Here is a 23175-nt window from a genome sequence, read left to right as displayed (position 1 = left end):
AATACTTCTGCTCTATACTAATGCTCATTTTAATTATGTTCAAGTATTCGCATTTGCCTACAGCTGTCAGACTAATTAAAGGGATGCTATAGTCACCAGAACAACTACAGCTTAATGTAGTTGTTCTGGTGAGTATAATAGCTCCATTCAGGCAGTGTTTACATTGCCCCTAGGGACACCGCCAAGTAGCAACTCCTTAGATGACCACTGGAGAAGCTTCCTGGCTCAGTGCTGCACAGTAGCAGCCCTGCCGTTCAGAGTCCCCACGCTCTGCATGGAGATGCTGAATTTTCCTCATAGAGATGCATTGATTCAATGCATCTCTATGAGGAGGTCCTGATTGGCCAAAACAGCATTTGGCGCCACCTCATGCAAATTTTAGCCAATCCAATGCTTTCCCTATGAAACACATGGTTACATGTGTTCCCTATTAAGGGTTAATAAGTATATAGGGGTGTATATAAGAAAATACCCTTCTCTGTCTCATTAGAGATATCTTTGCCAGAGGCTCAAGGAAGCAAGGTGAAGGGTCAGTGTAGGGCCCGTCTAAAGGGGTCTGCCTTGACGTTGGTAGGCGGATGTTTAGGATACATTTTCTCAAGCCAGCACTGATCCCTGGGGTTATATTAAAAGACACACAAAAAAAAAAAACAATCAGGAAAAAAAACTGATTTGTCAAACTATTAGTACAATGATAAATAGATTAAAACGTATTAATAATCTTTAAAATTGGAGTTTCATAGTATTCTCCCAGAGATAAATTGGAACATAATATATACAAATAAAAAGAGAAAATATATTGTGTGATATTGTAACACTTGTGTTAATTGAATTAGTGAATTAAATAAACTCACAAGGAGAGAGCAGTAAAAGTCTGCTCTAACTTCAATGGCTTTGGTCCTAAACTCAGGACTAGAGTATAGCAGATGACCAGAACAGCAGCTGGATACAAAGACATTTTCTTTATTTCCACACAATAGTAAAAATCACATAACAGTGATATGGCTCTTCCTACAAATGAAGTCTTTACCCCTCGGCTTTGCAGTCTTCAAAACTATTAAAGTTTGGGGGGAGTTCTTCCAGGAACTTGAGCGTCATACGACCACGTAATGACGTTGTACGTACTGGAACGTGAAGACGCGTTTCGCCTGGGCGGCTTCTTTAGATCACGTCGTTGTCGTACCGTTCTGTTCTATTTAAAGGGACACTATAGTCACCAAAACAACTACAGCTTATTGCATTTGTTCTGGTGAGTAGAATCATTACCTTCAGGGTTTTTGCTGTAAACACTGTCTTTTCAGAGAAAATGCAGTGTTTACATTACAGCCTAGTGGTAACTTCACTGGCCACTCCTCAGATGGCTGTTAGAGATCCTTCCTGGGTCATGGCTGCCTAAAATGCATCCAAACATTCAGTATCTCCTCCCTCTGCATGCAGACACTGAACTTTCCTCATAGAGATTCATTGATTCAATTCATCTCTACGAGGAGATGCTGATTGGCCAGGGCTGTGTTTGACTTGTGTTGGCTCTGCCCCTGATCTGCCTCCTTGACAGTCTCAGCCGATCCTATGGGGAAGCACTGTGATTGGCTAAGAACAACACTTCTGATCATGTCAGCAGATAGCTTGCTATTCTGAGCCAGACATGGGCAGAGCCAGCAGCTTCAGGGTTTAATAGAAGTAATAGTTTACTATATTTAGGGAGGCAAGAGAGGGCCAGGGGGGGCTAGATGGTGGTTTTAACACTATAGGGTCAAACATATATGTTTGTGTTCATGACCCTATAGTGCTCCTTGAAGTCCGCCATGGTGAGCGTGATAGTTAAACAGTCATATTCTTATTGTATATTTTTCACCCTTGTCATGAAGAACACACAAACTCCTGGCCAGTGAATTTCCTTTCACTTGAAGCCTGTCACGTATTCATCCGCACATAAAAATGTGGTTAATGGCATTTACTGTCCTGACAGGAAAAGTTGTGCCGAGCAACATTAACGTCCTGGCAGGAAAAGTTGTGTCAAGCAGCAATCATGCAAATGGAAACCTGGTAATTAATTTTGGGGTCAAAGGCCGGTCATGGCCAATCAAATCCACAGGAGGGTTTAGCTGAGCAGCAATCATGCACACCAGTGGTAATTGCCTTTGGGATCAAAGGCCAATTACAGCCAATTGGATCCAGAGGAGGAGTATTTAAACCCAACTCTCCTCTTGCTCATTGCCTTGCCGTGGTTTCATGCCTATGGTTATCCAAGAGTGCGTTCCTGATCTTGATTTTCTGGTATTTGACTTTGGCTTGGTTTTGACTTCCCTGATATCTGGTATCCTTGACTTTTGGCTTTCCCTCATCTTTGTGTCTGATTCTGTGTCCCTGACCTCGGCTAGTATTTTGACTATTCTTAGAGACGTTAAATCCGGCCATTCTAAGGTCCGGTTATACATTATCCTTAGTCCTAGGTGTGACACAGTACTGCGTGCTGGATCAACTTGCAATCCTGACAAAGCCAATGTCTGGATTCAGCCTGCTCCAGCTGCAGGAGTTTGTGTGTACTCCATGACAAGGGTGAAAAAGATACAATCATCATATGACTGTTTAACTATCACGCCCACCAAAGCGGACTTAAATAGAACAGAATGGCATGACAACAACATGATCTGAAAAAGCCGCCCAAACGAAACGCGTCATCGCGTTCCAGTACATACGACGCTCAAGTTCCTGGAAAAAGTCCCCATTGTGCCGTATACTTTAATACCGCAAGTGCTAGCTGCGAGTTTTGAAGACTGCAAAGCCGAGGGGTAAAGACTTTATTTGTAGAAAGAGCCATATCACTGTTATGTGATTTTTACTATTGTGTGGAAATAAAGAAAATGTATTTGTATCCAGCTGCTGTTCTGGTCATCTGCTATACTCCAGTCCTGAGTTTAGGACCAAAGCTATTGAAGTTAGAGCAGACTTTTACTGCTCTCTCCTTGTGAGTTTATTTAATTCACTAATTCAGTTAACACAAGTGTTACAATATCACACAATATATTTTCTCTTTTTATTTTTATGTTCTCTCTGAGAGAATCCAATGAAACTCCAATTTTAAAGATTATTAGTAAGTTTTAATCTATTTATCACTTTGTACACTTGTATATTTTGCACTTCATTTTACTTGTGTACCATAATCTTTTTTTTTTTTTTTTTAAATTCTTTATTTTTATTCGTGCATGGAGTAACAGTAAGGCGTACAGTGCCACAACAGCTGCTGCAAGCGGTTTGTCATCATTTCAACATGTGGCTTGTTATACAGCACAATTTTTTTATGTTTTAGAACATGAAAATAACAAGATGTAGGCAGTTGCATAGAAATACAAAGCGTGGTAAACATGCAATTTGAATTGTGAAACACTGAATTATTATGTCTAAGGCAGTAAGACATGATAGGGTTACAGGCTTGCTTCGGTAGACATATGTGCCCCTACAGAATATGTGGACGTGCGCTGTCTCACCTATGAGGCAGAAAAATATACAGGTAGCTTGACTTTTTAAGCGAGTTACAAACGTGGGTGAATGGTGCTAATTTAACCTGCTGGGTGTGCATTGCTTGAGGTGCAGGAACAGGTATGTTAGGAAGGATGTATGCACAGTTTTGACATTAACACTGTCAATATTAACAAGCTGAACAGAGCTTATTGTTTGCGTTAGGATATGCTTGACATCGATTTTTAGAGTATATCATGCCAGGCCATACGTGTATAAAACATTGCTAGTTGGGCTTAGGTTTAGATAGGGATAGCTAGTAACATAGTACGGTTACAGTATACCTATGTAGGCCATGACGTGAAAAGCTTAAAGCAGGGTAGCGCATAGCCCGGCAGAAGTTCTCAGTAAAATCAAAATATAAATACCATCTTTAACTTGCCTATAATGTATAGCATGCCTAAACATTGTTGTTCTCCCTAGGTGCCTGCCCTGTAAAACATTACTATGTCCAGCTTGTTAGTCAAAATAGCCGTCCTACGCCTTCTAGGCATGGATATTAACTAAACGTTTAAGTAAAGGCCGAGCAGGGAGGCCAGCGGTGCCGGAGCATTAAAACATTGTATGAGGGTAACATTTAAACACAGAACTTGTTGTTGGCCTGTCAGCATTAACCCCCTAGGAGGCCCCTCTGGGGTGATAAGAAAAGGCATTAGTAATCGAGGGCCGAATATTGGTACATCGGCTATCAGGGCTGCTGGGAGCATCATATGTAAGGAAAAGAAAATAATAATGTGAACGGAAAAAATAATAAGCGATCATAAGGAACACTCTTTGGTTGCCAGTCCCAGAGAGTCCCACTTGCCGGCTCAGTTCATCCGATGCCCTCGAGGGGCAGAGCACAGTCCAGCCCAAGGGAGAGATGACCCACAGTTCTACTATGGTAGAAAGTCTTAGGCAGTTCAGCCGGCTCCCATGGAGGGAAAGACCCGCCGTTTTTCCCGCTCAGAAGTGTATGCAGCCGCTCTGATTCTTTCTTTGTGGATGTGTCCGCAGGGATACAGGCAGTGCTGTGCCGGGTGCTGGGAAGGAGGCTTGGTGATGCCTTAGTGGACGTTGCTTTCATGGAGGGCTCGCTTGTGTGTGGTCGCCTGCGGGTACCTGTGTCGCCTCGGGAGGCTGTACTGGGGCCGCGTGGGGGATTTCCCCTCAGGCAGCGCCGAACCGCCGGGCGGATCCACTTCGCCGCCGCTCTCACCGCTTGTTGGAAGGGCTGCCTCTTGGCTCCACACTTCTCCCAAAGGTACGTGCGAAGCTTTTCAAAGAACACTGTTATGTGTTCGGGTGGTTTGTGCATCTTGTGCCTCGTTCTGCGCTGCTTCTGCGCCGCCATTTTAGCTTGGCCCTGGTGGTCCCTCGTGGACAGGGCTTGTGTCGCTTGGGTTGTTTGCTTCATGGGGCTATTCGACCCCTGCGAGGACCGGGATATCCCCCGCCAGTCCAGAGGGGGGGGCAGCAGGGCTGCAGTGTGCCCATTCATGGGAGCCCGTCCAGTGGCAGGAGGACGGCCATCTCCCCCGGGTCCCAGACTTCGCTCAGGTTTAGGCCGCATAGCCGGATCAGGCTTGTCTGCGGCGCACCGGTGCCGGTTCGGTACCATTCAGTTGCTCTCGTCGTGCTGTGTACGTTTCTGGTCACTGTTTGCCGTTGGTACTTTTGGGTCACTCGATCGTGGCTTTCTTGTGCCTGTCTTAGCTGGAGCTCCTAAAGCGTGCGACCGGCCATGTTTGCTGCCAGGCCCCGCCCCCCGTACCATAATCTTTTAAGCACCGTATAGTGCACTGTTATTTGCACTGTGTTGCACAAATACACACTGAACAGTATTTTAAAGGTACATCGCACCTTTTTTAACTTCGTTTTTTTCAGTTTTTATAGTGTTTTTGGGTTTTATCTCTCTTCGAAGGTGCAGTTTACCTTTTTATACTTATTAACATTACCATGTAATTTTTAGTGGCTTTTTTGCTCGTTATTGTTTTCTAAATAGCATTTTTAATTTGAATAGCATCCTTTTTTCCACCTTATTATGTTTGCCAATGACTTACGGTTTTATTTACATTTTAACATTATAAAGCACTAAGCACTATGTTGGCGCTATATAAATGATTATAATATAACAATATTAACATATATGTGATCAAGCATATAGTATGAGAGGCACAGTAATTCACCTCCTGTAACCTGCAATTTACATTTCAACCACATGAGGGCAACTGACAATATTTGAGACAAGTATGAAAAAATAATATACTTATTGATGATTAATTATTGAAAAAAAGTATAGGTTCATTGGGTGTAACATTTAGAAACACAAAAAAAAAACTTGTTATGTATTTAGCAGAATAATTGTTAATTATGATTCCTTATACATTTAGCTGCTGTGTGAAGATGCATTCACACAGAACCATATGTGATGCGCTGCGGAATAAGTTGGCGCTACATAAATGCCAATAATAATAATAATAATAATAATAATAATAATAACAACCAATGGTTAAAGAGAGACACTGCAAATGGATAGTGGCAATCCTATGGTAAATAGCTTTATAACCCATGTATATTGTTTATTGATAGTAGTAGTTCCTGGGATTCCATGTTCCACAGTGATGGGAAACCCTTGTCTCCCCAGCTGTTCCAATAGCTCTCAGCCAGCCATGTCTGCAGTGCCAGGAACTGCACTGTATGTCAGCACAGCTGGGGGGGGGCAGAGGTCAGCCATGACTGACACACAAGGTGTACTTGCAGGGGAGGGCCAGAGGGTGGTGCTAGAGACTGACACAGCCGCCCTCTCCCCCTCCCTTCCCAGCTCCTACAGGTTGCCATGTTAACAAAGCCGCTTCCACTGCTTGGCCACGCCCACTAGCCTGTCCGTCCAACAAGCTAGGTTGAGCAACCTTTGTCCCAGACTGGAATCCCAGCGAAGGCAAGGCTGAGCAGGGGGCGTGGCCAGGCTGCACCATCAGCAGGTTGGGTTGGCCGTGTGGAGCTGGCTCTGTTTGGGCAGGTGGAACATGGAGAGAGAGGAAGCAGGAGCACACGGGGACCTGTAACGTGGGGGCAAATAAAGGCACCGGGGCAGGTAAGGACTTTATTACACTGCCAGGGTCCTGGGTAACTTTCTCATACTGCCCTGCTGGCCTGGGGGGTGGGAGACACTGCATGCTGTGGGTGGGGGGCACAGACTTATAACAAGGAAATGAATCAAGGGTCACATTATACATAGACATGTATTTATTTATATAGGACTGCTCTGCCCTGGACATGACACCCACAAACTTTCCTTCAATATCACAATAAGACAAGTGGGTGTCATTAAAGCCGGATCATTAAAGCAAGGTTACTTTTTCTATAGGTGCCATGTACCCCAAACAACAGTGCTATAGCACAGGGGCAGGCAATACAACTCCACTGTATAATAACAAAGCTTTATAATATGGCTGGCTGAAAGGTAGATTCTTAGGTTGTTTTGGGAGTCAAGCCTCTGGCTATTTTTATATAAACAGAGTGCAATGCTGATTTAGGTATGTACAGGTAAACTGTTTTAAAATCATGCAATGGGGTTGGGATGGAAGTTTCATGTTTTTATAGATAATGAAATATTCCTGTTAAATTAATCATGTTAAATCACTTACATAATGCTTATTAGGATTGTAACATTGGTGCTTGCTTGTTTTGTATAATGTGCATCAGTACTGATCTATGTTGAACCGTTCTAGGGCAAAGTTCTAAAAGTGGAGCAGTCGCCATGGAAACCAGAGTAAAGTTCCTACCGATTGCTCCACTTTCAGAACTTTGCTCTTTATACATAACTCCCTTAAATTCCTGCTGAGATTTTCCTATCTAGACGTTGGGAGTTGGCTAGATTGGCTTTACTTGATGTTGGAGTTGTTTTGTAATATATCTTATTGTTTTGTAATATATCTTTATTTCATTCCCCTAACATCTTACCAATAGCTGCTTCTCTGTTAACTCGTTCAGCCATAACCTCCAAACTTCACCTGCCAAGCACTTTGTATAAAAGAGCTCCAATGGCTAGATATCAGCTTACGGGCAGGACTCTCTTACCTCTTGTATTTGTCTGTGTATATTGTACGTTTCTCCACTAATTGTGCAGCGCTGCGGAATCTGTTGGCGCTTTATAAATAGCAATAATAATAATAAATAAATAATATTTATATAAATTCAGTTATGCATTTACCTTTTATTGCAAAGGGTTAGTTGTGAATACAAGATGCAAAAGCCATTTGTTCTGCTTTAACTGATTTGGAATCCAGCGTGGAATGTCCTTTCTAAACTGCAAGTTGAAAAACATTCGTTTAGAACAGGTTCTGATTTCAATTACAAGACGGCAGCCTCGTCCTAAGCCTATTGTTTTGTTTTGGTTATGCAAATCGTCCCTTGTGAGCGAGGTGAATATTAGGGCACAGGATGCTGTCTTTTCACCCTCTCCCACGACCAATCTTGTTTATTTGTAGGAAGGAAATGATTGAATTTATTTTTTTTCCTAACCTCAAACCTCCTGTCAACCAGATATTGCAGTATGTTACTGAATTATAAGAAGAGGTTTATTTGCTAACATTGAATTGTAGTGATTGTAAATTAATACTTCAAAATAGTTGTAATTATAGAAGAGTTTGCTAAATGTCCCGATTATTTCTAAATAAACGTGGTTTTCTGTTTGCTGAGATGTGATGTTTAGTGAATAAAGGCCAGGTCCTTCTCTCTGGCAAAGTGTGGGTTAATAGAATTCGCCTCCTTGCAGATGTCTGTTTTTCTCCCCTTATTTGGGGTTTTGACACAGATCTCTTCCATATACAGTAATTATATGAGTGACAGTCAAATGTCACTTAAAACAGCAGCATGCAAGGATCAAAACAAACATTAAGAGTGAGTTTACAGCTGAAACCTAAAATGTAGGCAATTGGGACCCCCCTCTAAGTTGTGTGCTGTGAAGCATGGCTTTCTTTTGTTTACATTTGAAATTAGATCTTGTTTGTACTTGGAAGTGGTGAACTGACTTGAAAGTGGGAAATGTTACAAATGACACTGCCTTCCAGGTCAAAATTCACAAATTAAGTTATTAAGCACATAAATCATACTCTCTGTTCTATGGAAGATTAACTTGGTATGTTTATTTATTTTTACAGGAAATAATGGCCTTCTCTGCCAAGATTTTAATTTAACTGAAGGTTTTGAGTATATTGGCTAGAGATAAAAAAAATACCTATTTTTTAAGATTATCTATGTATTGTTTGTGTTTTAGATTTACAAGTGCTTTAATCTTTTTCCCCTATACAAACACTATTCCTAGATGTCCATAAATAAAATGTTTAGTAATCTATCGATTACCAACTTTAAGTAAAACACAAGTGCCAACTACAATGTTATGTACACAGCTTTTTATGAATCTAGCAAATGAAACAATAGCAGCCTTTCCTGTCGTGCTTTCAAAGTATATGAAAATTGAAAACTACATTGTCTTTTTGTGTATTTTAGTAGTAGTTTTGTTTGCCGAACAATAGGACGGTATTATTTTGCATTGCCTTTTACCAAATTCATACAACAGTTTTTCTGTATGCTTCTATTCACCATGAGTTTTGTTCTTCATTGATGAATAGAAATTTTCTTTAATGACAAATATTTACGCAAAATGATTTGTTAGATGTGTGTATGGTTTGTGTTGCCCAGTTATTTGTTTAGCCTCTGTTAAACACCCTATCTATAATTTTAGCATACAAATGCTAATAATAAAATTTTCTTAGAAGGAAATAGAACACTGGGTTTTATTGAAATATGAATTGTTACTATACAATTGTGTTTACATTCTAAATTAGGCACATTGTATCTTTCTTCCTTAAAAATCCTTTAAAAAATAAAATAATAATTTCAATGATTTATGTCAAAGCAACAATGTTTCTTATTGCTGTCCTTCATGTCCTTCATGTCCTTCTTTTTCTTCTGGGTCTTGTTCATATTGTGGCATTGTTAGAATGGGTTAATGTGTTCATCAACAGAAATCAAACTACAACCCCCTTTAATCCGAGATTGGGACTTATTATGTAGTCCTGGACTAAATAGAATACTGCGTATTTCCCTAATTAAATTATGACCTGTCACTTCTCAGGAAATTACACTACTGAACAAAACTGAAAATCAACTATAACTTGTCTGTTAACCTTTTTCATGGGATGCTCTGTTTTTCTTTTAAATTTATATTAAAAGGACACTATATAGTCACCAGAACAACTACAGCTTAAAGGGACACTCCAGGCACCCAGACCACTTCTGCCCATTGGAGTGGTCTGGGTGCCAACTCCCACTACCCTTAACCCTGCAAGTGTAATTATAGCAGTTATATATAAACTGCAATAATCACCTTGCAGGGTTAACTTCCTGGTCCATAGCACAGGTTTTCTGTGTTAGAGCGTCGCTGGACGTCCTCACGCTGTGTGAGGACCTCCAGCATCGCTCAATTCCCCATAGGAAACCATTGAAAATCATTTTCAATGCTTTCCTATGGAGAGCTCTAATGCGCTTCCGCGCACGCGCATTAGGTCACCACAGCCGGCGGGCGAGATCAGTCTCACCCACCAGCTGACATAAGGAAGAGGAGGAGCAGCGGCGACCCGAAACCACTGCAGAAGGACATCAGCGGGGGTCTCAGGTAAGTGACTGAAGGAGTCTTCACCCCTTCAGCAACCGGGGATGGGGGGTGGGAGGGAGAGGGGACCTGCAGTGCCAGGAAAACTGATTGTTTTCCTGGCACTGGAGTGTCCCTTTTAATGTACAACATATAAATATAATCTGCAAAATTAAAATACAAAAGGACGACAATAGTATAATAAGTCTTAACACCAAACAAGACTTGGGGATATATTGCACTCACAGCCTGAGATTTCTAATGAGTAGAATAAAAGGTATAGATGTGGAGCTTTCTTTTCTTCCCCTGATCCAAATATACACATGTAGGGGGGAAAAAGGAGAAACATATGCACAGTGCAGCGCTGTAAACACTTAAAATGACACTTTATTGGATTACACTCACAGACTTTAAAGGACCACTCTAGGCACCCAGACCACTTCAGCTTAATGAAGTGGTCTGGGTGCCAGGTACCTCTAGGATTAACCCTTTTTTTTATAAACATAGCAGTTTCAGAGAAACTGCTATGTTTATAATGAGGGTTAATCCAGCCTCCAAATCCTCTAGTGGCTGTCTCATTGACAGCCGCTAGAGGCGCTTGCGTGCTTCTCACTGTGAAAATCACAGTGAGAGCACGCAAGCGTCCATAGGAAAGCATTGTAAATGCTTTCCTATGCGACCGGCTGAATGCGAGCGCGGCTCCTGCCGCGCATGCGCATTCAGCCGATGACGTACCGATCAAGATGGAGAGGAGGAGGAAAGCTCCCCGCCCGGCGCTGGAAAAAGAGGTAAGTTTAACCCCTTCCTCTCTCCAGAGCCCGGCGGGAGGGGGTCCCTGAGGGTGGGGGCACCCTCAGGGTACTCTAGTGCCAGGAAAACGAGTATGTTTTCCTGGCACTAGAGTGGTCCTTTAAATAGTAAAAAGCTCATCTTAAACCACTTCACTCGATTCAAAGTAGAAAGTACAGGAGATGTTGAACTTTCCTTATAGATGCATTGATTCAATGCAGCTCTATAAGGAGATGCTGAATGGCTAGAGCGGTGTTTGACCCTCCTCCATGTGGGAAAGCATTGGATTGGCCAAGATCATCTGTTCTGTTGTCGGCTAAAGAGGCAGATCGGGGGCAGGGCCAGTGCCTTCACACAGGTAAAGAGCTGGATGGAAGGTAAGTTTTAACCATTTCTAAGGGAGCAAGAAGAAGGTGGCAAGCCACCTAAATGGTGATTTTAACACTATATGGTCAGAAATTCAGTTCAGGCCAGACACAGACCTTTTATAAAAAGGAGGAGAAATAGAAACATTGTTTCTGTTTTAACTTGATTCTTTGTGCTCCCTCTATGTTGACTACCAGGTGGCAATGGCACAGCTTTTAAAGGACCACTATAGTGTCAGAAAAACAAACTCGTTTTCCTGTCACTATATAATCCTTGGGTCCCCCCCCCCCCCTTCAGCCACTTACCATTATCCAGCGCCGGGCTCCCTCAGCACCGCTGACCTCTCCTCCCCCTCCGACATCAGCTCCCGAGTGGAGCCTAATGCGCAGCTCCCCCCTCCCATAGTCTTCTCCTCCTCCCCCCCCATAGTGTTCACCCCCCCCCATAGTCTTTCCCATAGTGGTTTCTCCTCTCCCATACTATCCCCCTCCCCTTGTCCCATAATTACTTACCTGTCTGGAACTTCAATTTCAGGTTCCGGTTTCCGGCGGGACTGAAAGGAAGTGTGCACACTGAGTGCGCACTTCCTTTCAGTCCTGCCGGAAACCGGAACCTGAAATTGAAGTTCCTGTACCGCGGTGCACGCTGTGAAGCCAGCCCACGCTACAAGACAGTTAAGTAAAGCTTCATATTCGCTCCATAAGACGCACAGACATTTCCCCTCACTTTTGAGGGGGAAAAAAGTGCGTCTTATGGAGCGAAAAATACGGTACATAACTTTGTTTGTGCAGTCCTAGCCTCACCTCCTCTACATGTGACTTTCATATTCACTGTAAAGGTAGATCTAATGTTTAAACTTCCTTTATTGGAGAGTCTGTTTAATCTTAATTTACTATCACCTGCACTGTTGGTAACATGCTAGAGAGGCTGCAGGAGCCTCCGGTGTGTGTGATTTAAAGTTCACTTTGCAGAGCAGGAGATACAAACTTCTAAAGTAAGTACACTGTAATGAATGAAAATGAAATCCGTTTTTAATGCTGGCTTTGTTGGTCACAGTCAGAGTAGGTGTGGCTAGGGTCATCTTACCATTTCAGTTTACCTTTACCAATGTGTACATCTTGCATTGTCTTATGAGCATATGTCTCTCCTCCATGGTAGCCTAGAAATTAAAGGGACACTTTAGTCACCTGAACAACTTTAGCTTTAGTTTTGGTGTATAGAACATGCCCCTGCAGCCTCACTGCTCAATCCTCTGCCATTTAGGAGTTAAATCCCTTTGTTTATGAACCCTAGTCACACCTCCCTGCATGTGACTTGCACAGCCTTCCATAAACACTTCCTGTAAAGAGAGCCCTACTTGACCCCCCACCCCCCTTTCTTTTCTCTAGAGTGCTTTGCGCTTTATTAGTCCATTTTCAATATGTATTGACTAAACTGATAGACGGAAACAATAAAATTAATTAAAATGTCTTGGACAGAGGCCTGATTTGTGCATATAATCTTTATGGAGTTAGGATGTTTTGCTTTGGAATAATGAAAACCGCATTGACTCTTTAGTGTAGGGGATTTTCAATGTGCTTACTCTAATAATAAAGTTTCTGCTGATGATGCATACTTCTCAAGCAACCCTTTGTAGGAGTGACAGTTCAGGCAATCTATTGTCACGCTTTTCCTGGAAAGTGTTTCTTTTTTTTTTTTTTTTCCAACAAGAAAATAGAGTTGCTTTGTGCAAATAATAATGTGGCTTTGTGCTTAAGAGAACACTCCAAGCACCATAACCACTAATACCCGCTGTAGAAGGAATGCTCTGTCACTGTCCCATTGCTATTTGTCAAATCACTTTAGAATGGTTTGAGTAACCTGGAGTCCCTTGGCACTTCGAGCAGTTTAACACAGACGATCACTCTCTTCCTATAGCCCCGCCCCACTGGAGGTATGGCAGAGGCAAAGATTGCACGTTTCCTTGTAGCTGTAATAGTTATACCAGCAATAGGCGCTGTGATAGGCTGAATGTGGTCAGCTGACTCTTCTGCTCAGGATAATGTTTCCTCTTTAATCCAAGAAGCACAGAGAGGATGATTTACTTGGAATTGCTTCATCTCAATTAAATGGATACTAGGGATCGACCGATTATCGGTTTTGCCGATATTCAGTATTTTCGGCAATATCAGTATCAGCCAATAGAGATACCGATATTGCCGATAATACCTCCTAGGACCGCCGAACTCATTACAAGCCCGGCGGTCCTGGGGGGACCCGCAGGCAGCTGTTTCTTACCTTTCCAGCAGCTCCCCAGTGAAAATCTTGCGAGTCCCGCAGCCGCAGAGCGTTGCCACGGGTTACCATGGCAACGCTCCACTCGGCACTAAGGGCCGCGAGATTTTCAGCTGGAGAAGCTACAAGAAAGGTAAGAAACAGCTGCCTGCAGGCCCCCCCAGTACTTAAAAAGCCACCGGACCACCAGGGAATACTATATCCCCCCTCCCTGGTAAGAAGCAGGGAAGGGGGACTAAAACAAACAAAAAAAACATTTAAATATAAAAAAATAAAATTTTTTAAATAAAATAATGCCCCCTCATTTTACACAAATTACATCACTACACACACACTGCATTATATACACACAATGCATTTATATACACACACTGCATTCACTATATATACACTACACAAACACTCACTGAATTCACTATATATGCACACTACACAAACACACTGAATTCACTATATATACACAATACACAAACACTCACTGAATTCACTATATATACACACTACACAAACACTCACTGAATTCACTATATATACACACTACACAAACACTCACTGAATTCACTATATATACACACTACACAAACACTCACTGAATTCACTATACACACTACACAAACACACTCTGCATTCATTATATACACACACTACACAAACTCACACAGCTCCCCTGTCTAAACACACTTCATTCACTACATGTGGCATGTATATTTTGTGCATTTACCTTTAGAATTAGTTTATTTTTTAAAAATGGTAAATGTACAGAATAACGGCCTGAAAGTTCACAGATTTTCGGTATCTGCTCTAATAAATCAATATCGGTCGATCCCTAATGGTTACAGTCCCCTGGCGCTTAAAAAGGTTTAAAGGATCACTATACAGACAGGAACACAAACATGTATTCCTGACCCTATAGTGAAAACCCGCCATTTAGGTGGCTTGCCACCACCGAATGTGTTAAAAAGTGCTGATTTTTAGCCAATTCAAATGGGAAAGCATTGGATTGGCTAAAATCGACAAGGGGCGGGGCCAAACGCCATTCTGGTCAATCAGCACCTCCTCATAGAGATGCATTGAATTAAGTGGCCACTTGGAGGTGTCCCTAGGGGCAATGTAAACACTGCCTGAAGGGAGATATTATACTCACCAGAACAACTACATTAAGTTGTAGGTGTTCTGGTGATTTAGTGTCAATGTGTCACTTTAATGGTGAATGAAAGAGTAGCACCAGATACTGTAACTGTTTAAAGGATAACTATAGTGCCAGGAAAACCCCCTTCTGTCACTTACCTGGCTTCAGCGCTGTTGTCCCCCTGGCTCAGGTCCACCTCCACTTCTTCCGGCAGGGAAGACCTAATGCGCATGCGCAGCAATGGCCATGCTCACATTAGGACTCCCCTATAGGAAAGCATTATCTAATGCTTTCCTATGGGAATTCCAGTGACGCTGGAAGTCCTCGTGCATAGCATGAGGACGTCCAGCGTCAGTTAGGCGACCAAAAGTCCAGACAATCCGGAAGTCCCTCTAGTGACTGTCTGGTAGACAGTCACTAGGGGAGCCGTTAACCCATCAAGGTAATGATTGCAGTTTATAAAACACTGCAATAAAAACCTTTCTAGGGTTAAGGGTGCTTAGACACTGCACACAGACCTCTTTAATGAGCTGAAGTGGTCTAGGTGCCTATAGTGTCCCTTTAACTGAGATGGAGCTGTAATCATGGCTTTAACCCTTTTAATGTCAATTCAGAAGTTCTCTTTTATGCAGTAAAAAGCAGACAGTCTGAAAAATAACTAAAATATATACTTGATGTTCCCAAACAATAACCGTGCTCTTGAAAGTTGAGCGTGCATGATTGGATCGATTACGCTGTTTGAAAATTTTGTATATAAGCAAAAAAAGAAGGCTTTACAGCAAATGCAGGAACTTCACATGTAGCTTTTATGTTATTATTTTTAGGTAAATATTTTTACACATATATCAAATGTGCTTTTAAATTGCATAAAACATTTAAAGAGACACATAATTAAAATAATGGCTGCCAATAGCTTCCATCGCCATTTGAAGTCTTGGGAATTGGGAGATGACCTGTAAACTGTGTATCACATATTTCTCAACCAGGAACTGATGACCAAGCATCACTTGAAATATTTGTAGAACATTGATTTACTATCTAGGAGCTTTGTGCTATATTACTGAATTGGTCTTTCAAATGAGCGGAAAAAGATAAAGGTCTGTTTCTTAAAGGGACACTGCAGACCCCTAATGCACTTTAGCTTTCTGAAAAGCTTTGTGTGAAGTGTGTATTTTTATTTATTTATATTTTTGTGTGTGTGTGTGCAGATTTCAGTGGAAATTAACACTTTTAAAAATTAACCTGGTAACACCCACTGGGCTTTCAAGCAGACAACTGGTCCTGTGACTTCCTGGTTTGGTTAGCTAATTCCAGAGAACGCATTAGGTCTCCCCTGCCAGGAGAAAGAGAGGTGGACCTGAGCCAGCACCAAGGGACATCAGCGCTGAAGCCAGGTAAATGCCCCTTCAGTCCCATGGGAAAATGGCTTTGTTTTCCTGGCACTAAAGAATCCCTTTAAACTCAAGAGGCAGCAATTGCTCAGAGCAAATTAAATTCAGATCAAGCAACTTGTAGACTCGAGGTTTCAGCAAATGGAGAGCTCCCCATTTTTTAGGAGTATTTGTATTTCTCTGCCATCTGTAATTGCATTCACTGCTCTGTCATTGGCTGGCTTACAAAGGGAACCAATCAAAGTACATCCCTAGGCAAGCCTCACTGCCACGAGACTTCCCTTTCTTTTCCCTGGAGATGTACTGTTATTGGTCCAATCTGCAAATTTAATGTAAAAAATTGACCCCATAATAGTTTGCATTTTAAACATGTTTTTGTATTGCATGGGGCTTGTTTCAGCTTGCTCATAAAGTTTTGATATTGCTGCTAATATTTGTGTCCATTCTCTGTATTGCATGCATGTTTAGCAGACATCATTTAGTGACTTTGCTGAAGATGTTATAATTAAACAGTTGATGCTGTTGACTGCTCTGTTTTTTTTGTTTGTTTTTTGTTTGTTTTTTTTCTCTTTTAATTTAGCTTTGATTGTTTTGTGTGATCGTCACAAATATCCATCTGGATTTCCATTTTATAAGGGCTGAATGTTTGGGTGGGTCCGCCCCAAGGGAGATGCTAATTGCAAGCTGTGTGCAGTTGGAGGCTACACTGGCCATCTGGCTTGTATTGACCCTTTCTTTGTCTGCCGGGTCTGCCCTATATTGTTTTGTCGTTGTGTAATGCTTTGTGATATTTCTGGACACCCTGGGGAAATGTTGCAAATGATGTATTGGAAATGCTATAATCTGATATAAAGGTCACTGCTGGGTGTATATTGGTTGTACTTTAATTATTTGTCCAAAGGGTATACGGGCGAAAAAAAGCTTGTGCTTACTTAAACGTCATTTGGCTGTTGAATTTTAATGATTTTACAATGCCTCTTATAATTCTGTTTAACATCTTCAATACCAATATATTTATTAGATTTTTAAAAAATTTGTTATGGTGCCAGAAGGCCCCTGTGCTAGCTGTAGGGCTTAAACTGTTCATTTACGTTTTCACCTCTGAGTCTGTCTTCCAGAGCCAGATCGCTCTGCCCCCTTGTCGTTATGCTATCTGAAATCCATAGATGATGGAAGGCTCGGGCAGCTGTGCCGCTGTATGGCTCAGAGCTGTTAGGTGATGCTCTAAGCCAATCAGTGGAGGCGGCTGGCCACCCGCATCAGCATTGTGGGCGGTGTGCCAGGGAGCAGTACTCTGCCCACAAGTGCTCTCTGCTCCCTCGCGCTTTCTTATGATGCATTCTGGCTCCGGCATCATTACAGAGCAGAGAGGAGCTACAGGCAGAGTACTGCTGCTTCGCACACAGGAAGAAAGCCCCACTTGACCCCAGGAAAGACCCACTCAGCTCTCCCAAAGGTAGGGAGGCCGAGTGGGTTTCAATTAAAACAAAAATGAAGTGTGTGTGTGCCTGTCAAGAGTTTGTATGTGCGAGCCTGTCAAAGTGTGTGAGTGCAAGCCTGTTGTCAGAGTGTGTGTGTGTGTGTGTGTGTGTGTGCGCGCGTTTAGGTACCTTCCCCCTTCAATCGCATGAGGAACGTGTTTTTTCTCACCTTGTTTATTATTTTCCCATGCCGTGCCACTTTCGCCGTGGCTGAGATTGAGTCTTTATGAAAAGAAAAGCATTGGTAGGATTTTGTGCATGCGCAGGAAATCTACCAACCCGCATCTCCTCATAGAGATGCATTAAATAAATGAATCTCTATGAAGAACATTCAGCGTCTCTATGCAGAGCTTGGAGACACTGAACCTGGGTGCTGCAGCCGTGACCCAGGACTCTCTAGTGGCCGTCTGAGTGACTGTCACTAGAGGTGTTACTAAGCAACAATGCAGAAAAGGCAGTGTTTACACTGAAAAGCCTGCAGTGACAGGCTATAGACACCAGAACAACTACATCAAGCTGTAGTGCTTCTGGTGATTATAGTGTCCCTTTAAGAATTGTATTTTCTTGTTGAAAAGGGCTGGCTTTTAACTTTTTTAGCTGGCACAGGTGAATACAGTGCAACTCACTTTTTATAGATGAATAAAATACTGTCATAAGTTGGCCATAGTCCATAGCCAACTGCCAAGATAGTTTTTACCTTTTGTCACTCTGCATTGTATTATTTGTTCCTCCCATCAGCTGAAGATTGTATGCTAAATCAAACACTGTGTAGATTTATGCGTAATTGCCTCTCATGGTTTGAACATGTGATGTCAGCAATGGCTATGACATAGCTGGGGGGAGGTTGTTGGCAGCATTCTTGTTCTGTGATTCCTGCGTAATCCTGATTTTCAATTCTTAAAGAACAGCACAAACCAGTACTCTTAGTTTGCTCTTCAGTGTGAAATGCTGGGTGTCAATGAAAGTTTATTTGTCTTTGTTTAATGTCCTCAGGGCTATGACGTTAAATGGCTTAGTACTGTACTTTGTGACATAGAAATGTCACCATGTGTTATGCTAGCATAGGCGAACATTGTGTATTGCAGCATATAAGATCTGGGGAATTAATCCTCATGAATCTCACTTTAGGAAAGTGCTGTCTTTGGAAACGTTTGTGAATGGCATCTGCGATGCACAAATCCTAAATCTATACTACTTTTGAATGTTTTTTTTTTTATATGTTTTTTTGGGGGTTTTATCTTGCATAAAAAGATGTACGTCCTACAACAAAGTGTGTGTGTGTGTGTATGTATGTGTATATATTTATTTGTGTGTTTTTTTTTTTTTTTTTTTTTAATTCAAGAAGTAACATAGAATGTGACGGCAGATAAGAACCATTCGGCCCATCTAGTCTGCCAAATAAAGTAATAAGTACTTTTATTCATATCAGTTTGCATACATTTGTAGTTAGAAATGTGAAAATGGTGCAGTACATAACGGTACTATACAATAAAACTCTTGAACATGTGACATGAAAAAATCAAGCCTGCATTAAACTAGTGTAGTGTACTAGTGAAAGTATGGCATGTTGGCAAGACTTTGTCATTGCAGTACATCAGAACTGGTAGTGGCATAACAAAGCCCAATAAATGCTATAGATTGACAGTGAATAGTAAGACCGTATATCGATATATTAAGTCTTGGAGAAAAAAATGAAGAAAAATAAAAAACAAACTGCAGGGAGATCAACACAATTATATTAGTGGTATTCCTGAGTTCCCTACCGTGAGCTAAGAGCAAAACTTAAAATGAAAAAGACTAAAGAACAATACATTGATGGACCGAGCCTTGGGGAGAATTCTTTTTAGAAAAAAAACATTATAATATCCAAACTTCAAAAAAAGCGAGGATGGGAAAAGAAAAGGCCTACGTGGAGGCCTCAGACAATCACGCGCGGTCGAACGTAACCAGACGCCTCCCCCTCTCCTCCCTCCCCCCCCCCAAAAAAACAAACAAATTGGTCTAAGAGCTGTTATGGGTCAGTGACTCTGGACAACCAGAGGCAAATAAACTCATAAACGTGTTTGCGGGCTGTCAGCTACACAATAGCATTGGGACCTCCATGATGCAAGTCTACCACGTGTGTGCCCCCCCCCCCCCAAATCAGTCCCATTAATCCACCAGAGCAGCCTGTGGAACAGTGGGCACTCAGAGGCAGTTGAGTCCACTGGGCCCCCCTCACTCAGAGCCCACAGACCCCCTGCCCCTTCTTGGTCCTTCAGAGCGTCTGTAAAGCGTGTCCCCATATGTGTCACACAGCACTGGCCACACACTTGGCACAGGTGTGCTAGAACTGTCTGTCAACTGACTAGTTTACTGTGATGGGGCATTATCAAAGAACAAGTGCCTAGCTGCAAAATGGTAGGCCACAAACCTTGTGAATTTGGAATGGAAAAATTGCCTACAAAAAGCTTATGATACAGAGTAAAAAAAAATGTCTGTCCTATACATCTCCTTAGGAGAATTTGGCCATACTCTACGGTCCACTCACATGGTACCCACATGAGCGCCCATACACATGACGACGGACCAGAATCGCACTAATTAATATGACTATGCCAACCTCCCTATATATACGATTTCCTACTCCTGGAAAAGCCTGCTATATAGCAGTCAGAACCTCAAGATCTCACTACTTATACACACGGCATACAACGTGACGTTCCTGATAAAGACCAGTGCGATATCTCATTCATGCCTTGTATTGTGATAACTTCCTTTTACTCACGATTCACAAATGCTGTTAGGACAAAGTGAACCTGTATGTTACCATGCACAACAAAAATAAAGAATAATAAAAAAATGTCTGTCCTTGGTTGTCAAACTCTGGATATAGTTCCCAACTGCTTCTAAAGGTAGTTTCACTGCAAGAAAAGTTTGAAAAGAAATCCGTTTCCATCGCCATGCAGCTGCCCAAGTCTGTAGACCAGCCAAATGCTCACTGCCATTTTAATATGGAGAAGTGCAAATGTGTTTTATGGCGTAACGTATCACAGCCTGATGGACAAGTGCATAGTGCTACCCATAAAATATGTTGGAGGAAGAATAATACTCTGTAGCAAGTTTTCTTAAGTCGTGCTGTGTTGCTTGCATGTGACAGGAAATCTAAAGCGGCACTGTCTCCGTCTGTGAACTTTGCACAGACTCTGATGCTGCCATCTTCTTCTGGCGGATCCTTTTCTCAGTGTGCGCACTTCCTTTCAGTCCCGCGGGAAACCGGAACCTGAATTTGAAGTTCCTGTACCGCGGTGCGCGCTGTGCTGCCGGCCCACACTACAAGACAGGTAAGTAAAGCTTCACATTCGCTCCATAAGACGCAGAGACATTTCCCCTCACTTTTGAGGGGGAAAAAAATGCGTCTTATGGAGCGAAAAATACGGTATATGTGTATGTGTATGTGTATGTGTGTGTCTGTGTGTGTCTGTGTGTGTGTGTGTGTGTGTGTGTGTGTATATATATATATATATATATATATATAATATATATATATATATATTATATTATATTATAGCCTTTTCTCTGAAAAGTCAGTGTTTACAATAAAATGCCTGCAAGGACAGGCTATAGACTGCAGAACCACTGCATAAAAGCGGCACTGTCATGCCAAACATACCGGTTTTCTCTTGATTTCCTCTCTCAGAATCTGTTCTTCTTTTAATCCTTTCCGGTCTACTTTTCTTTAAAACATAAGACAAAGTATTTTTCCTATGCTTGACCAAAAGTAAAAAAAAAAAGGAGCTTAAGTTTGCCACAATACTCACTCTCCTCCATGATCCTGCGATGCCTTCTTTCACTGTTCCCGAACATCCTGTCATATAGACAGGACTCCGGCGAATTCAACGAATTTCATGTAAAGCGACAGGCTGTTCATTTGTGTTCGAATGAAAATCAGTCATTTTGAATGGAGGGGTAGGTGGAATATCAGTACTTGCAATTGTAGTATGTGGCTGCTGAAACTTCCCAAAAAACAGGGTCTCTTCTTTTCTGGTGGTACGATGGATGTAGGTAGTAGGATCATGGAGCAGCGCCTGTGAAGGAATTCCCACGCTCAGAGCGATATGGAGGAAGGAAAGACACGGATATAGTGTAGTATATTGAGATATTAAGTGATGGTAAATGAAGGGAAAGGAATTGCACTTACAATTTTCTGGAGCCTATACTCAGCTCCAGATATGTACGCCTGGACGGTACAATCCCCGCCTATGGATATGTAGATGGTCCTTGGATGTCCTCAAAAAAGGGTGTCTCCAGTGGTGGTAGGGTATATCTCCTTTCCAATGGCAGTAGGCTGGTATTTGAATAATTGGTGATATATATAAAAAGGATAAAAACACAAAATAGTGCTCTTTGGATAATACAAAATAAAATTATTTAAAAAAGATACTCACAAGTGAAGAAGAAATAGGATATTGCTCAATATATGTAGGCATAGGTGGTATGATGCCCACCAAGGATATCACTCCTCGAGTCCTCCAGTGGGGGTGTTGGAGAGAGTATAAGGAATTATATTATTAAATAAAATAAAAAGGATAGGCTTGGAGGCTCCAATAGCATAAAACATTAAAGCTGTTTTATGTTACTATTTTTTTTATTTTTATCTCAAATAAAGAGCTCATTTATGCTATCGGAGCCTCCAAGCCTATCCTTTTTATTCTATTTTATTTTATTTTATTTTATTTTATAATATAATTCCTTTTAATCTCTCCAACACCCCCACTGGAGGACTCGAGGAGTGTGATATCCTTGGGGGGGATCATACCACCTACGCCTACATATATTGAGCAATATCCTATTTGCTCTTCACTTGTGAGTATACCTCCATCTTTTTAATCATTTTATTTTGTATTATCCAGAGAGCACTTTTTTTTTTTTTTTTTTTTTATCCTTTTTATATATCACAAATTATTCGAATACCGGCCTACTGCCATTGGAAAGGAGATATACCCTACCACCACTGGAGACCCCCTTTTTGAGGACATCCAAGGACCATCTACATATCCATCGCCGGGGATTGTACCATCCAGGCGCACATATCTGGAGCTGAGAAAATTTGTAAGTGCAATTCCTTTCCCTTCATTTACCATCACTTAAGATCTCAATATACTACACTATATCTGTGTCTTTTTTTCCTTCCCTCCTCCATATCGCTCTGAGCGTGGGAATTCCTTCACAGGCGCAGCTCCCTGATCCTAATACCTACAATTCAGTCATTTTGTTCGGAATTGCATTTGAGATTCATTTGAAATTTAATTTGCAGCATAGCGAAGTTTAGTTTTCGTTAGTTGAAATTCGTTTTTTGTTCATTCGTTTTTCTGACAAATGAAGGAATAGCTGAAATTCCTGCCTGAACTTTGGACAATGGCGAAAGCCCAAGTATTGAACTGGGCATGTGCGGGAATTTAACAACGCTACCTAGTGTGGGCAGATGACGTGTCCCATAGGGCTTTCATCTGCCCACACTAAGATGGCAGCAGTTAGAACCTACATCAGAGCATGAAATAAAGCGTTTTTAAAAGGGTAAAATGGGGGAACTAGGGGCATTTGGGGGTG

The 23175-nt window shown here is 41.8% G+C and overlaps 1 protein-coding gene across 1 annotated transcript in view; it reads left to right on the top strand.

The window, feature by feature from the left end:
• Positions 1-6522: 6522 nt before the first annotated feature.
• The window catches only part of KIAA1671 (KIAA1671 ortholog), a 177851-nt gene continuing 161198 nt past the window's right edge, over positions 6523-23175 (top strand). The window contains exon 1 of the mRNA XM_063454647.1: positions 6523-6595. The gene's annotated coding sequence lies outside the window, so the exon portion shown is untranslated. The remainder of the gene's footprint in view (positions 6596-23175) is intronic.

This window comes from Pelobates fuscus, chromosome 5, assembly GCF_036172605.1.
Source record: "Pelobates fuscus isolate aPelFus1 chromosome 5, aPelFus1.pri, whole genome shotgun sequence".
Classification (NCBI taxonomy): domain Eukaryota; kingdom Metazoa; phylum Chordata; class Amphibia; order Anura; family Pelobatidae; genus Pelobates; species Pelobates fuscus.
This window is presented reverse-complemented; position numbering and strand designations above follow the sequence as displayed.